The following is a 13,222-nucleotide window of genomic DNA, read 5'->3' as shown; positions in this document are numbered from 1 at the left end:
GGTTGGACCTAGTGAGTCACAGCCCTACTAGCGCCAGTGGGCTATAAAACTGGAGGATAAAAATAAAATCCTTCATCTGCAGCTTTATCTGCAATCAAATCGTGACAAATTCTTCCTCGGTTAGTTGTACGGAAATTGATTAAATGTTTGCGATAGAAATTTCAACAATAAAAACATGTATAAATAGTCATCAGTACATCGCCTGGAGCCTCGCACTACTATCTCACTAAGTAGTGTTGCAGTCAGCTACCAAGGCGCCAGTATGTGTGACAGGCTCAGTTTTAAAATCGTCACATGCTTGTCAGTAATGTTCTCTGCCAGTTTTGTCTGTGGTGGCGATGCACACTACACAGATGGTGCCAAGCGCCCAGCGCAAAGCTTTACCCGCTGGATCTTCACCACCCTACTTGGCCCCAAGTATGTCAGTATGGTTTCTACCACTCTACAAAGCTTTGCTATACATTGATGATTTACCAAACAATAACTAATCATAAATCAAAGCCCAACGTTCAGCCTCGTGCTTCTCACACTTGGTGGAGGTGAAAATGCATTCATGTTTTGTCTTGCATTATTCATCGGCTTGCTGGGGAGCGCAGAGCGAGGGAGCAAATCTCAAGTTCCATCTGACTCGCGTCACCTCACTCTCGTGATCGTAACCGTGTGGACTGCGACGACTCTTGCTCGTCGCTGACGCCTCACCTTTTCCTCTCCTTTCCTTTACTCTCGACGGCGGCTTTTGTGAGCTTGCCGAAACAAATGCTGCAAAATTTGTGCACCGCACGGGTTTGGAAAAATCCCGCATCTTATTATTCGCCGTCGCTGGTCAAGCGGCTGTGATGGACCTCGGGCAAACGCCCCCACGCCCCAGAGGGGCCAAAGATGCCGGAGAGAAACTAACCAGCCTTCGCCTTGCCCATGCACACATTTTTCTAATACATAACACTGAAGAAGCAGGACAACATATTAGTATTCTGATTTTGTATCAGGAGATGTAACGTTGAATCAATTAATCAATGACAAATCAATGATCAAATGAATCTATAACGTGTTTTGATAATCTATTAATCGTTTGGAGACCTTAAAATTGTCCACATCCTCAGAATTTCAGCTTCTCTGTAGTAAATATGCATAATTGTATTTATGATCATAATAAAGCAATAAATAATAGTTATATTTATTATGATCATAAACTTGAGAAATGATCTTTGATTTCAAGACATTTGCAAACATCTTTTACACAAGAAAACAATTGTAAAATTTTTTGGCTATTTTCTGACATGTTATGGATCAGACCAGTAACTGAATCATAATCGGTTTATGTTTGTGTATTTTCTGAACTCTCAATTTGTATCGATGGCCTGTTTTTGAATCAGGGGATGGAAATTTTTAATGTTAAAGTCAACATTTTGGTGGAAAAAAATTGACAGATTAATCAGTTGAAGCAAACATCATTGTACAATGAAATTAATTTAATTTCATTATTTGATTTCATCTAATGAATTTAATTTTTAATTTGATTTAAAAATGTTTTTGTTTTATGTTCAAACAAAGTTTAATGTGTCTCTACAATTTTCTTTTTTTAATTTAAATGTTCTCCTTTAGTTTTATTGAAATTTATCGTGATATTCCGCGCTTGCCTGGCAACCAGTTCATGGTGTCCAAACAAAGCTGGGAGAGGCTCCAGCACTCCTGGGGTCCCTCTGATGATAAGGGGCTGAGAAAATAGATGGATGTATGTATCACGATATTATCGCTACTTTGCTGAAACATTCTTTTTGCAAGTTTCCACTTCTAATTTAGAGTGTCCGTGCTAATCAGCAGCCACAACCGCGTACGTACGGCCTCCGATGAAGCGCAAACCCCAAAAGGCACAACAACCTTACTGCAACCTTACTTATGTAGTTATTATTTACTCATGACTTGGGTTCAAAATCAAAACCAAATCTATCCAAAGCAAAGCACCCACTGTGCATGTAGCCAATGTGGGCGATTTGAGTGAGAACACGGTGTCTTCTTTGTTCTAAGCGATTGTTCTTGTTACCGGTGAAACTAGAGCGACTCACAACTCCTTCGCAGAGGAGGATCTATTTTATATTTAGAGATGTTGAATGTCCACCACTTTCATTTTTAGCCTTTGCAGCTCCCACTGCTGCCTTTTTTTTCTCCCCGGACAGGTGAGCTTACCTTACAGGCGCCCACGTGCTGCCCCCCCTGCTTCAAACCTCCGCTGTCTCGTTATTAGCCCCCCAAACATTTGCACACAGCCTAATCCCACCTTCTTGTCAGACTTCATACATGTTATTACGCTGTGCGATGATGTGTGAAATGCTGCTGAGCTATCACTGATGAGTTGTGCGTATGCGTGCGCGCGCGTGCGTGTGTGTGGCACCATGTGTTGCAGTGTATAATTTATGTTGCTACATTATGGTGTTGCAAATAGTAAAACATGGACGTTCAAAACCGTCCCTTTAAGCTTTTGATCAGTTACAGCTTTTCAACCATCTTTATCTTTGCTTGAGGTTCAAACAAGAACCCTGCTGATTCGAATACTATCTGACACAAAGCAAAATTGGAGGTACTGTAGTTCATACCCTAATGGACCTTTCCGACCTGTCAGTCACTCCTACGATAATAGCCAATCAGATAGCCGCACCATCTTAACCCCTGGCTTGACACGCCCCTCTCGCCGTATTGTCCCACGAGCAATGCTGGTTATCAGTAGCGGGCGCTTGGAAAAGTTAATGTGACGAATAAAATGGTCCTCAGATGCGCTTGCGGAACGTGCAATTCTGATGAAAGATACCCTGCTAGGTTACAAAGGGGCCCGGAAGAGCGCACGTACAACTAAATGTGGACAATATCAACAAACACAAAGCTGTATGCTCGAAGGCAAGTTTGATTTCATTATTATCCGTGCTTTATACATTGCAGGAGAACAACTTTCACTTTGTTAGTGTATCAGTGACCTGCTGAATGAAATGTGTTATGTTTTATGCCAAAGACTCGGGTTCGTGATACATAAATGCGCCATGTCATGCAAGAGAAATGTCTATTTGCCTACACTTTTAAGACAGAGCACTGAGTTCCATTATGAGCCGAGTCAAATGAATACACCCACTCACTTATAAAGACTACAATGATATTACTCGTGATCTTTCCAAGTAAAAAAAGTACTCACACTGCTTTACATGCGCAGTACGATTCCACTATTTCATCCTGTTGGATTTCAATATGAAGTTTGTGAGGCGTCAAACTTTTCTGCATCGATCGCCGATGTTTCGCCGTAACTCTGACATTGCGTCCTGCTCCGTCAAAAATATTAATTCCGTGTGCATATCCTTGCGTGAGCTCTGCAGAACTCTTCTGGACAAGTCTGACGCAGTGGACAAAAAACATACCCCAATATTATCTGGAATACGTGATAGAGAATCGACTTCAAACCTGTTCTGTTCAATCGCCATTTTGGAAGCTTGTGGGACATGGCTAAGGGGGCGGAGCTTAAGATCACCATCGGAAAGGCCCACTGGTTTTTAACTACATAAAATTTTCATGGCATTCTGTTATGTTAAAAAAAAAAAATCGTGAATTTAATTTCGCTAAGGCATTCATTTAGTAAATGTACAAAATTCCATTATATTCTCTCGGACGTACAGTACTGCAGAGTCACATTGTGCACTCGCGTTCCCTTCGGCCGTGAGCTCGAAAGCCACGACGAAGCGCTCGCGTCCGTAAGTGAGACGCTGAAGCTATTTGCTGACATTGTGCACGCTGAGCAGAAATGAAATATACGCACGGTCAAAGAGCGCAATGCCGTCGGAGCGACGCTGACTCCGTCGTTGCAAACAGCTGGGGGCATAAAATGCTTTATGTAAACTGCACACGTTCCTTTCACTGCGTGGAAGCGATGGAACAGGAAGAACATGCATAATATTTAATTGCAGAGCACAGGAGTAGCAGTAGCATTAGTCGGGTATGTAAAGGAAGTAAAAGATGAGTTTTTCATTGAAGGAACTGAATGAGGAGACACCACTTAAGGTTTCACACCACCGCACGGCGCGGAAGCGACAGCCACCGGATTGAAATAGCTCCCGCGTTGCACACCGACGTGTAATCATTTCCAAAATGAGATTAACTCCACATCGTTATGGTGAAGTAAATGTATTGTGTTGCATTAATAAAGAGGCCGGCGAGTACGAGTCTGTCAAAAAAGAAATCACTGCATATTTTACCCAGTGTGCCTGATGTCATGCTGGGTGTCAGCTGCCTGCGACCGGACCGGTCGGAACTTCCAGCCGGTTGGGCTGATGTACACTGACACATGACTAAGGATTTAAAAGTGGAGTTCAGACCTTTGGCACCGTATTCACACCATGCGAGCTTTTCCTATGGTACTAAATGCCTTAGCTCGCTGCAAAAAAATAAAAAACAACACACGTAATCACACAGGTAAATAAATATTTGCACGGCGCGCTCGTGGATGGACTACAATAATAGAGACGCTTTTAGAGCTTGCTTGCTGTGTTACGATCAGAAATGCATCAGCCCGGGAGGCTTTTCGCAGTGTCTCCCTCTAGAAACGTACCTTCGGTTTACAATCGTCTACCGCAGGAATAATTATTGGATTCCTGTTGAAACCTTTTCCAGGACCAAAAAGATACAGCTCTGCTAGTAAACCTCATAAGCTCATAAATTCATATTTAACGCGTTATCCTGATTAGGGTGAAAGTACAGGTCATATTCATATTATAGCGCAAAACGGTGGGGGTGAATGGAATGGGGGGATGTTGTGCGCTATAATAGCGACAGGGCGTGGAAGCGCACTTTCATTTTGAAAGGCAGCTCGTGCTATGGCATTTATTCTTTTTTTCCCCCAACACTACTGATGTAAGGAATTGGCCATTTAAAAATGTTCATGGTAAGGGGGGAAGAGCTCAGAAACACAGGAAGTAGGTCTTATTTTGAAAGGTAGCACGTGCTCTGGCATTTATTCTTTTTTTTTTTTTTCGTTCTTTTCAACGCTGTTACCGATGTAAGGAATTGGGCGTTTGAAAATGTTCACGGTCAGGGGGGAAATGCAGTGTTGGGGGAAGAGCTGAGGAACACGGGAAGTAGGTTGCGCGTTTTATTTTGAAGCCACATTTATCGGGCGGTTTGACGAGATCACTTCCTCTTGTGGTTCTGACTGCTAAGTGTAAGGTAGGCATTTTGGTCTCCTCCACATATTTTTTTTATTGCTTTGTAGTATAAAGGTGAATATAAATGAGTTCAAAATGTCGGCAAAGCGGGTGTAGCTAAAGAGGCGCAGCGTCGAATGTATGTTATTCATTTCAAACATAAACTCGTTAGCCGGAGAAGGGCAGACGTCGTCAAGGCCCGCGTGGTGACCATGTCTTTAATGTTGCAGAGTTTTGGGAAGTGAGCTCTGTGAACATTTGTGAATGTTTTAATACACGGAGAGGATTGAACCAGGTTGAGACCAGCCAACATGTGTGTCTTCTCATTCGTCGTACAAAAAAAATAAAATAAAATACACAACGCAGAGATAGATCCACTGCAAACTTGTGAGGGAGGGCAGTGGGTGTTAGAGAAGAAGATGCACGAGATAGGCTTAGATGGAAAAAGATGACACGCTGTGGTGACCCCTAACGGGACAAGCCGAAAGAAAAAGAAGATCGTGATTGGGGTGACTGGAGGAAATTGCCGTCACCGATGCAGGGTGCCGCAACATCAGAGGCTCCAACTGTTCAAAATGCGCATGAGCGTCTTTTAAAATATCCACTCTTCAACTGTCAACTATCATTTTTTTAAAAAAATTATGTGATGGTCCAGTCGGGTTTGATCGCATTGCTCAGTGTGTGCACAAGGGAAACATGCAGACACACACAGCAAAAAAGCCAAAGCGGCGATTAGAACGCAGCACCCTTGACCTTGAGATAGATGTGCTAAGCACTTTGTTGCCCACCATACAAGTCAAGAGTGCAAAAAGTACTACCTTTGAGAGGTTTTCCAGTCAAGGAACACAAACGTACAATCTAACATTGAATGGCCGGCCACCAGCGATATTGCCAGTAAATATTGGCTCCCCATACGTTGCGAGAAGTGACTAGACGACTTCATATTTTCATTTGTTTATCGCAAAGGGCGCGATAGGAATGAGGAATAACATTGTGGGGGAGACGCTAAGTATGTTAAGCATGTCAATTCTTGACTTCCGATCCGTTCCCGCCTGTGTGGAGTTTGCATGTTCTCCCCGCGCCTTTTTGGACTTTCTCCAGGTACTCCGGTTCCCTCCCACATCCCAAAAACCTGCATGGTAGGTTAATTGGAGACTAAATTTAATGTGAGTGTGGATGGTTGTTTTGTTTATCTGCGCCCTGTGATTGGGTAGCAACCAGTCCAAATTGTACTCGGCCTCTCGCCAGAGTCGGCTGGGAGAGGCTCCAGCACGCCCACAACCCTAGTGAGGATAAGTGGTATGATTTTTTTCGGTGTAGCTTTTTTGCAAAACAGGGCAGTGGTATTTTGGTGTTGTCAGAAGACTACAATTCTCTTCACACACATTAAGTTGAAATGCTATCCATCCATTTTCTTTGCTGCTTGTCCTCACAAGGGTCGCGGAGAGTGCTGGAGCCGATCACAGCTATCAACGGGCAGGAGGCAGGGTACACCCTGAACTGGTTGCCAGCCAATCGCAGGGGACATTGAGACAAACACACTCAAAATCACACCGAGGGGGGAATTTATGGAATGTGGGAGGAAGCCGGAGTACCCGATGAAAACCCACGCAGGCCCGGTAGGACATGCAAACTCCACGCAGGTGGGTCTGGGATTGAACCCAGGACCTCAGAACTTTTGAGGCCAACGCTTTACCAGCTAATCCACCGTGCCGCCTCAAGTGCTATTTTGTTTGTTTTAAAATAAATATTGTGAATGTTGTGCTTAAGACAAGAATTAAAAAAAAAAAAAATTCTGCACGTGTCACATGCACAACACAAATCACCCTCGTGATAGACAGTCATGATTAAATTTAAGATTGGGGCCCCATTTTCTTAACGGTATAAATCCGGGACTGTGGGGGACCAAAGCAGCCTCGGAGATGCAGGGGTGGACATGCTGCACAATTGTGAGCGAGTATACAACCGACTTTCGTCACAGCCAATCAAAATGGCTCCTCCCATTCCCTCAAAATGTGAAGAAATGATGTGTGCAATTGGCGCATTGTCACCTCTGGCCGGCCACTGTGGCAACAGACGTGAGGAGATATAAAAGGGGACATGGTGATAACCGTTGGAGACTTAAATACTGCAGAGTATGTCCACGGAGCTCAGTATCCGTCTGTCTGTGACCTGAATGAATTCAACAAACTCGCTTTTGTCAAGTAGTCTACCTTGCACCAGGAGTTGGACGTTGGGCAAGCAGGAATTAATTTAGATTGACTTTCTGCCACCAAATTGTCACTCCAGCAGGCACGAGTCCAAGGGCACACCCTTGCTGCACTGGAACACCCAGCTTGGTGCAGACTGGTCTACCAAATTTGCAAAGACGCAGCGAGCTTTTCCTCTACATGAAATTAAACATTTGCGACATTCACAGAGTCTTTGTCTACAAAATAAGTGTGTTCGGATGTCTGTGTTTTACTTTTAGCTCTAGTTAACATATTCCCTTTGTTTTTTTTAAACAGGCGACACAGTGGTACAGCTATAAAAGCGGTGGGCTCACAATTCTGAGGACCTGCGTTCAAATCCGAGAGTTTGCATGTTCTCCCCGTGCCTGTGTGGCTTTTCTCCCGGCAGTCCTGATTCCTCCCACATCCCCAAAATACGCATTCATCGGAGACTCTAAATCGCCCCGAGGTGTGGGACTCTTGTCAGTCTCCATGTGCCCTGCGATTGGCTGGCAACCAGTTCAGGGTGTACCCCGCCTCCTCCCCGATGACTGCTGGGTTTTCGGCTCCGGCGCTCCCCGCGACCCTCGTGAGGATAAGCGCCTCAGAAAATGGATGGATGGGTGGTTTTAAACAGAGAAGTATTAATCTAAACCGCTTTTCGTCATACCTGAAGGTGCCATGCACAAATGTTTTTGTATTACGGAAAGAAGCACGGGTACCTAAAGAAAAATTTGAAGAGATCATTACGAGACCCACGATAGACTGCACCCGACTTGATCGATTCTGTCCATTTTACCGTACCCTTTACTTTTCCCCCCGCAGTCCTACGGAAGAGCATGATTGACAATCCGCTCGTAAAGGCTGCCGAGCCTATCGCAAATCTTATCGCAAATAGTCACGGTTCTTCCTGGGCCCGGTTGTCAGAAAAAGCAATCGTACAGCCCACTCAAGCCTTCCCCCTTTCCCGCGGCTGTTTTTTTGTTTGCCTCGGCAGACAAGTTGTTAAGCGAGGGAAAATGTTGCGCGGCGCTCCCTCGGGGTCACGAGTGAAAAGTGGGTCTGTCAAGCTCTGAGCTCGAGAAAACTCCCCGCAACGTGTGCCGCCTCCTCACCGGATTCAACTTCTATCCTGTTTCGACACCGGAATGCGAATTCATCACCTCGGCTCCCGCAATCCAAATTAAGCAGACCTCATGTGCCTCTCCTCAGCTGCTCAGTTAAGAGCGAACGGCCACAATCGCTCTCTCGGCACGCTCATCCCCAGGATTATCGCTCCCGTTCTTTTCATCAAGACTCCTCTTCTTGTTCTCGCAAGCGCTTCCCAAAACCCCGACTGCAGCTGGCATGCATGCAACGCGGCTTCCCTCTCCCGTTACCCCCCCCCCCCCCCCCCCATCCCCGTCGTGCACAACCGCAACCCCGGGAACAAAGATGGCAATCTCCTCCTTGTCGCCTGATCAGCATGGAAATTGCCTCATGTCTGCCAAAAGCTCCTTTGCGTCCTTTCAAGTGGGACCGGATCAGACGGAGGAAACGGGAAGCTAAATTGAGTTGTTGTTTTTTGTTTTTTTTCTTTACCTTTTCAGCGACTTCAGCGAGCGACTGCTATTCCCAGTGCGTGTGTGCATGCGTGAGGCAGGCACGCAGGAGTCCCATTCATTCCAGAATTCCTGGTTTTGTCCCGGCTTTTGTTTTATGTCCCTCTTCTTGGTCTTCTTCCTCTCCCTTCTGCATTCAAAGCATCCTTTCCTTTTATTTTCTCATCCTCATTACGGATTTGTTTTTTTCCCCCAACTTGAACTCCCAGGATGTTTTTTTTTTTTTCCTTCCTTCTCCCTTTTTTCCCCCTCTTCTTTAGTGTTTTATTCAGCGGCTTCGCACCCTTTTTCTATTCCTCCCTCCCTTTTGCTTTTGTCCCCCTCTGCCTCCCCGCTACCGGCTGGCCGGCTGGTCCACGCTGAAACCGAGCGCTCTTATCGAGACGGATGATGCGGCGCTACGCGTGCGAAGGCATACGCGAATGTGCTTATGCTAAAGGGGGATGGTGAGGAGGGGACGAAAGTAGCCTCTTAGCTGAGACTTGGACCACCCCTCTTCCTCCTCCTCCTCCTCCTCCTCCTCCACCTCCCTTCTAGAGATGGGCTTTCTAATGGCATGTACCATTAAAATCTCGAAATAGGGTCGATTGCTGATCTGAGGAGAGAAAGAAGGAATCGAGAGAATGTGAGAAAACGGAGAGGGAGGGAAAGCAGGCAAGTGGTAAAATGCATAAAGACAGTCAGGGTAAAATGTGTTGAAAGCCCATCATTCCACGTTTCTCTATAGGAAGATGTTTGTGTACGGGCGTTGTTGACAACAAGAGAGAGTCCGACACCCCCCGATTGAAGTTGTTTTAAGGGAACAGCTTGAACACTATACAGTAATTGTATTCCCGTCTACCGCAGATTTTGTTGTTTTGGCAGTGGGGTGCGCTCATGCCGGACGGGTGATAAATGTGTCATGCATAAACCATTGCCTCATGCTGGGGTGGCTGCACAACTGCGCACACGCGTGCGTCAGGGATTGGGTGGGATGAGGGACGTTTTTGCGTGTGGTGCCAAAACCTTCGGTGCACCTGCGCAATTTTATGCGACTCAATAAAAATCTCCCTTAAAAATGCGATAAGGCTCGTTTTTCAAGAAACTGCTTTGTTAGTTAAAGCTAGATGAAAACCAACAAACAACAAAAAATGATATAACCCAATGCAAGGCATTTAAAATTACGTTTACTGACATATTTTTTTATTATTGGAGTAAAAATAGCAGCCCATTAACTTGTACATGTCTTTAAAATGTGAATGCATTAAATGATAATGAATTTTTTTGTGCAGGTGTGGTGGTTTTCGTTTTGGGTCCATTTTGAGCATTCCCATGAATTTACCGAAATGGTTCATTTCCTTGGATCAGCTGGTAACGTTCTGAGGTCCTGGGTTTGATCCCGGACCCTCCTTTGTGGAGTTTGCGTGTTCTCCCTGTGCCTCCGTGGGTTTGTTCCGGGCACTCCGGTTTTCTCCCACATCCCAAAAACTTGCAACATTAATTGGAGACTCTAAATTGCCCCTATGTGTGATTGTGACTGGTCGTTTGTCTCCATGTGCCCTGTGATTGGCTGGCAACCAGCTCAGGGTGTAGCCCGCCTCCTGCCAGTTGACAGCTGGGATAGGCTCCCGCACTCCCCGAGACCCTTGTGAGGATAAGTGGCAAAGAAAATTGATGGATGGGTGATTCCTTTCTTTTCAATCCCGGACCTGTCTGTGTGGAGTTTGTATGTTCTCCCCGCGCCTGCGCGGGTTTTCTCCAGGCTCTCCGGTTTCCTCCCACGTCCCAAAAATGTGCAACATTAATCGGACACTCTAAATTGCCCCTAGGTGTGATTGTGAGTGCGATTGGTGGTTTGTCTCCATGTGCCCTGCGATTGGCTGGCAACCAGTTGAGGGTGTACGCCGCCCCCCTTCCAGCTGGGATAGGTGCCAGCACTCCCCGCGACCCTTGGAAGAAAATGATTAGATTGGAAACGACAGCAAAGCACTTCATCCCACAAGATCCTTCTCTTTATAACATCAAAAATATCCATACGGCATTGTAAGAAATGTAAGTTCCCGTGGCTAACCGGTGAACGTCGCATATACGGTCGTGGCTTCACTGACTGACAGAGACTGGCCTAAATGCCCAATTCACCACACTTCCATCCCATACAACATCTCATTTCCGGCGTCACTGAATATAGCGCCCGTCAGCAGCGGAGGTGAGACAGCGTCTGGTCGGAGGGTCAGAAGCATCCTCTTGGCCGGCTCACCTCCTGTGAGCTAACAGAGCAGAATTGGCACTCCTGGCAGCTCTGGGATTGGAACATAAAGGTGGCGGGACATTACCAGCCCTGGACGCTACGCAGGGGAAAATAAGACTTGGAGCGGTGAAGGTGTGCGTCGCATATAAAAAGGGAAAACCACGCACACACACACACACACCACACACACACACACGCAGACCTCTTGAGTTTCAAGTGCTGGATGTATTGAATATTATATGTTTTTACATTTGATAATGACAAACAGCATACAGCTTTTAAATGGTGATTTATTAAGAGAAAAAAGAAAGTACTTAAAGCTACCAGCCCAAATATCAAATCCATCCATTTTCTTAGCCGCTTATCCTCACAAGAGTCGAGGGGAGAGCTGGAGCCTATCCAAGCTGGCAACGGGCAGGAGGCAGGGCACACCCTGAACGGGTTGCCAGCCAATCGCAGGGCACACCGAGACAAACAGCCGCACTCACAATCACACCTACGGGGCAATTTAGAGTGTCCGATTAATGTTGCACATTTTTGGGACGTGGGAGGAAACCGGAGAGCCTGGAGAAAACCCTATGTGAGTACATCCAAGGGTGGTCACCAGCCAATAATGTAATTAGACAGGTGTTTAAGTTTGAGTTTTTGTCTCTGGCATTTGCCAGTTCGTTGTTGGACTGAATTAATGAGTTGCATTCATTGACATTAGGAATCTCCAAAACTAGTGTAGTGTTGAGCTATCTCCGTCACAGCGTTTCTGTGCCACCACAGTTTAGTTCTGTCCTACTTTATGTTTCATAGTCATAGTCAAGTCCAAGTTGTTTCCTAGTTTGTCTCCTCATCAGACCTCGCTGCATGTCTTTTGGATCCTGCCTGGCCTCACGTTTCTGTACCTCTGCCTTCTCGGACTGCTTACACCATGTATGACCTCATCTTTGAATAAAACTATATGCCTAACATCATGCCCTCGTCTTGGAGTCCTGCATTTGGGTCCAGCCCCGCACCGGAGGTTCGTGACAATATGCATATTTTTGAAATGTAGAAAGAGGCTTGAGTACTCTGAACAGTACATGCACGAATGAATATTTGTTAAAAACACTTTGAGTTGTTAAAAGATGTCATTTCAGTGTGTGTTGTTCTTTCTAAAGAACAGACAGCGCTTTGCACAATCATATTGAATTATTCGGATTGATGATTGTGTTCATGTGACACAAAAATACATATTTTTTGTCAAACATTATGAAGTACTAAAGTAAAACCTGACAAAATCCTCAAGTCTTCATTTTAAAGCAGCTACACATTTTTGGTCAAATTTGAACATTTTTTTCTTTTTAAGTCTTCCAAAATGTTAACATTTTTCTTAGAATATCTTTTTTTTGTTCGACACTTAAAACCACATCTTAAAGGATATACTGTAGTCTCTAAACTACATGATGATAGCAGACTACAGTAGACAACAAGAAAAGCTCTCAGATGATTTTTTTTAACGCCTCCCTGCAACATTTCGCTGCAAAGTGTCGTGCGGTATTTTGAGCTTCGGTCGAGTCAGCCGGCTTGGACTCTCCACACTCGAGCTGCTGAATCAAAAGGAAGGTGCGAGGGTGCCATGCGGATGTTTCATGGAACGATCTACCCAAATGGACGGTTGTTTCATACAGACTTCATCAGTAGGGGGGGGGGGGAGAAACGCCGGGGGTGGGTGGTGCCTGGCGGGGATGAAGAAGAAGGCGATTCGCTATCTTATAGCCAATGCTGCTTTTTTTTTTTTAAGCTTCAACAGGTTTGTGCTGAGAGCTGCAAATATATCTTGAGGTTTTGCTTTTAATATATGAGCCAAAAAAAAAAAAAAAAACATTTTTGTGGTCACATTTGGTTTCAGCACATAAAAGTAGAAGCAAATTCACACATCGATCAGATTTAAAGCGACAGCATGGAATATTTGTGGAGTGAAACAAAAACTTTGAACGACGGGTATGTCTTAAAAATAGTCTTGTATCATGGAGAGTACTG

The 13,222-nt window shown here is 45.1% G+C and overlaps 1 protein-coding gene across 8 annotated transcripts in view; it reads right to left on the bottom strand.

Annotated features, from left to right (window-relative positions):
• b3gat1a (beta-1,3-glucuronyltransferase 1 (glucuronosyltransferase P) a) overlaps positions 1 to 13,222 on the bottom strand; it is a 156,522-nt gene that overhangs the window by 89,630 nt on the left and 53,670 nt on the right. For 2 of the 8 annotated variants that reach the window (XM_061827069.1, XM_061827070.1), the window contains exon 1: positions 8,966 to 12,151. The exons of 2 other annotated variants lie outside the window; for them this stretch is intronic. The gene's annotated coding sequence lies outside the window, so the exon portion shown is untranslated. Of the gene's footprint in view, positions 1 to 8,965; positions 12,152 to 13,222 lie in introns of those variants that run through there. 4 more of the 8 variants (XM_061827071.1, XM_061827074.1, XM_061827059.1 and 1 more) reach the window with 3 other exon arrangements.

Source organism: Syngnathoides biaculeatus, chromosome 8 (genome assembly GCF_019802595.1).
Source record: "Syngnathoides biaculeatus isolate LvHL_M chromosome 8, ASM1980259v1, whole genome shotgun sequence".
NCBI lineage: Eukaryota > Metazoa > Chordata > Actinopteri > Syngnathiformes > Syngnathidae > Syngnathoides > Syngnathoides biaculeatus.
This window is presented reverse-complemented; position numbering and strand designations above follow the sequence as displayed.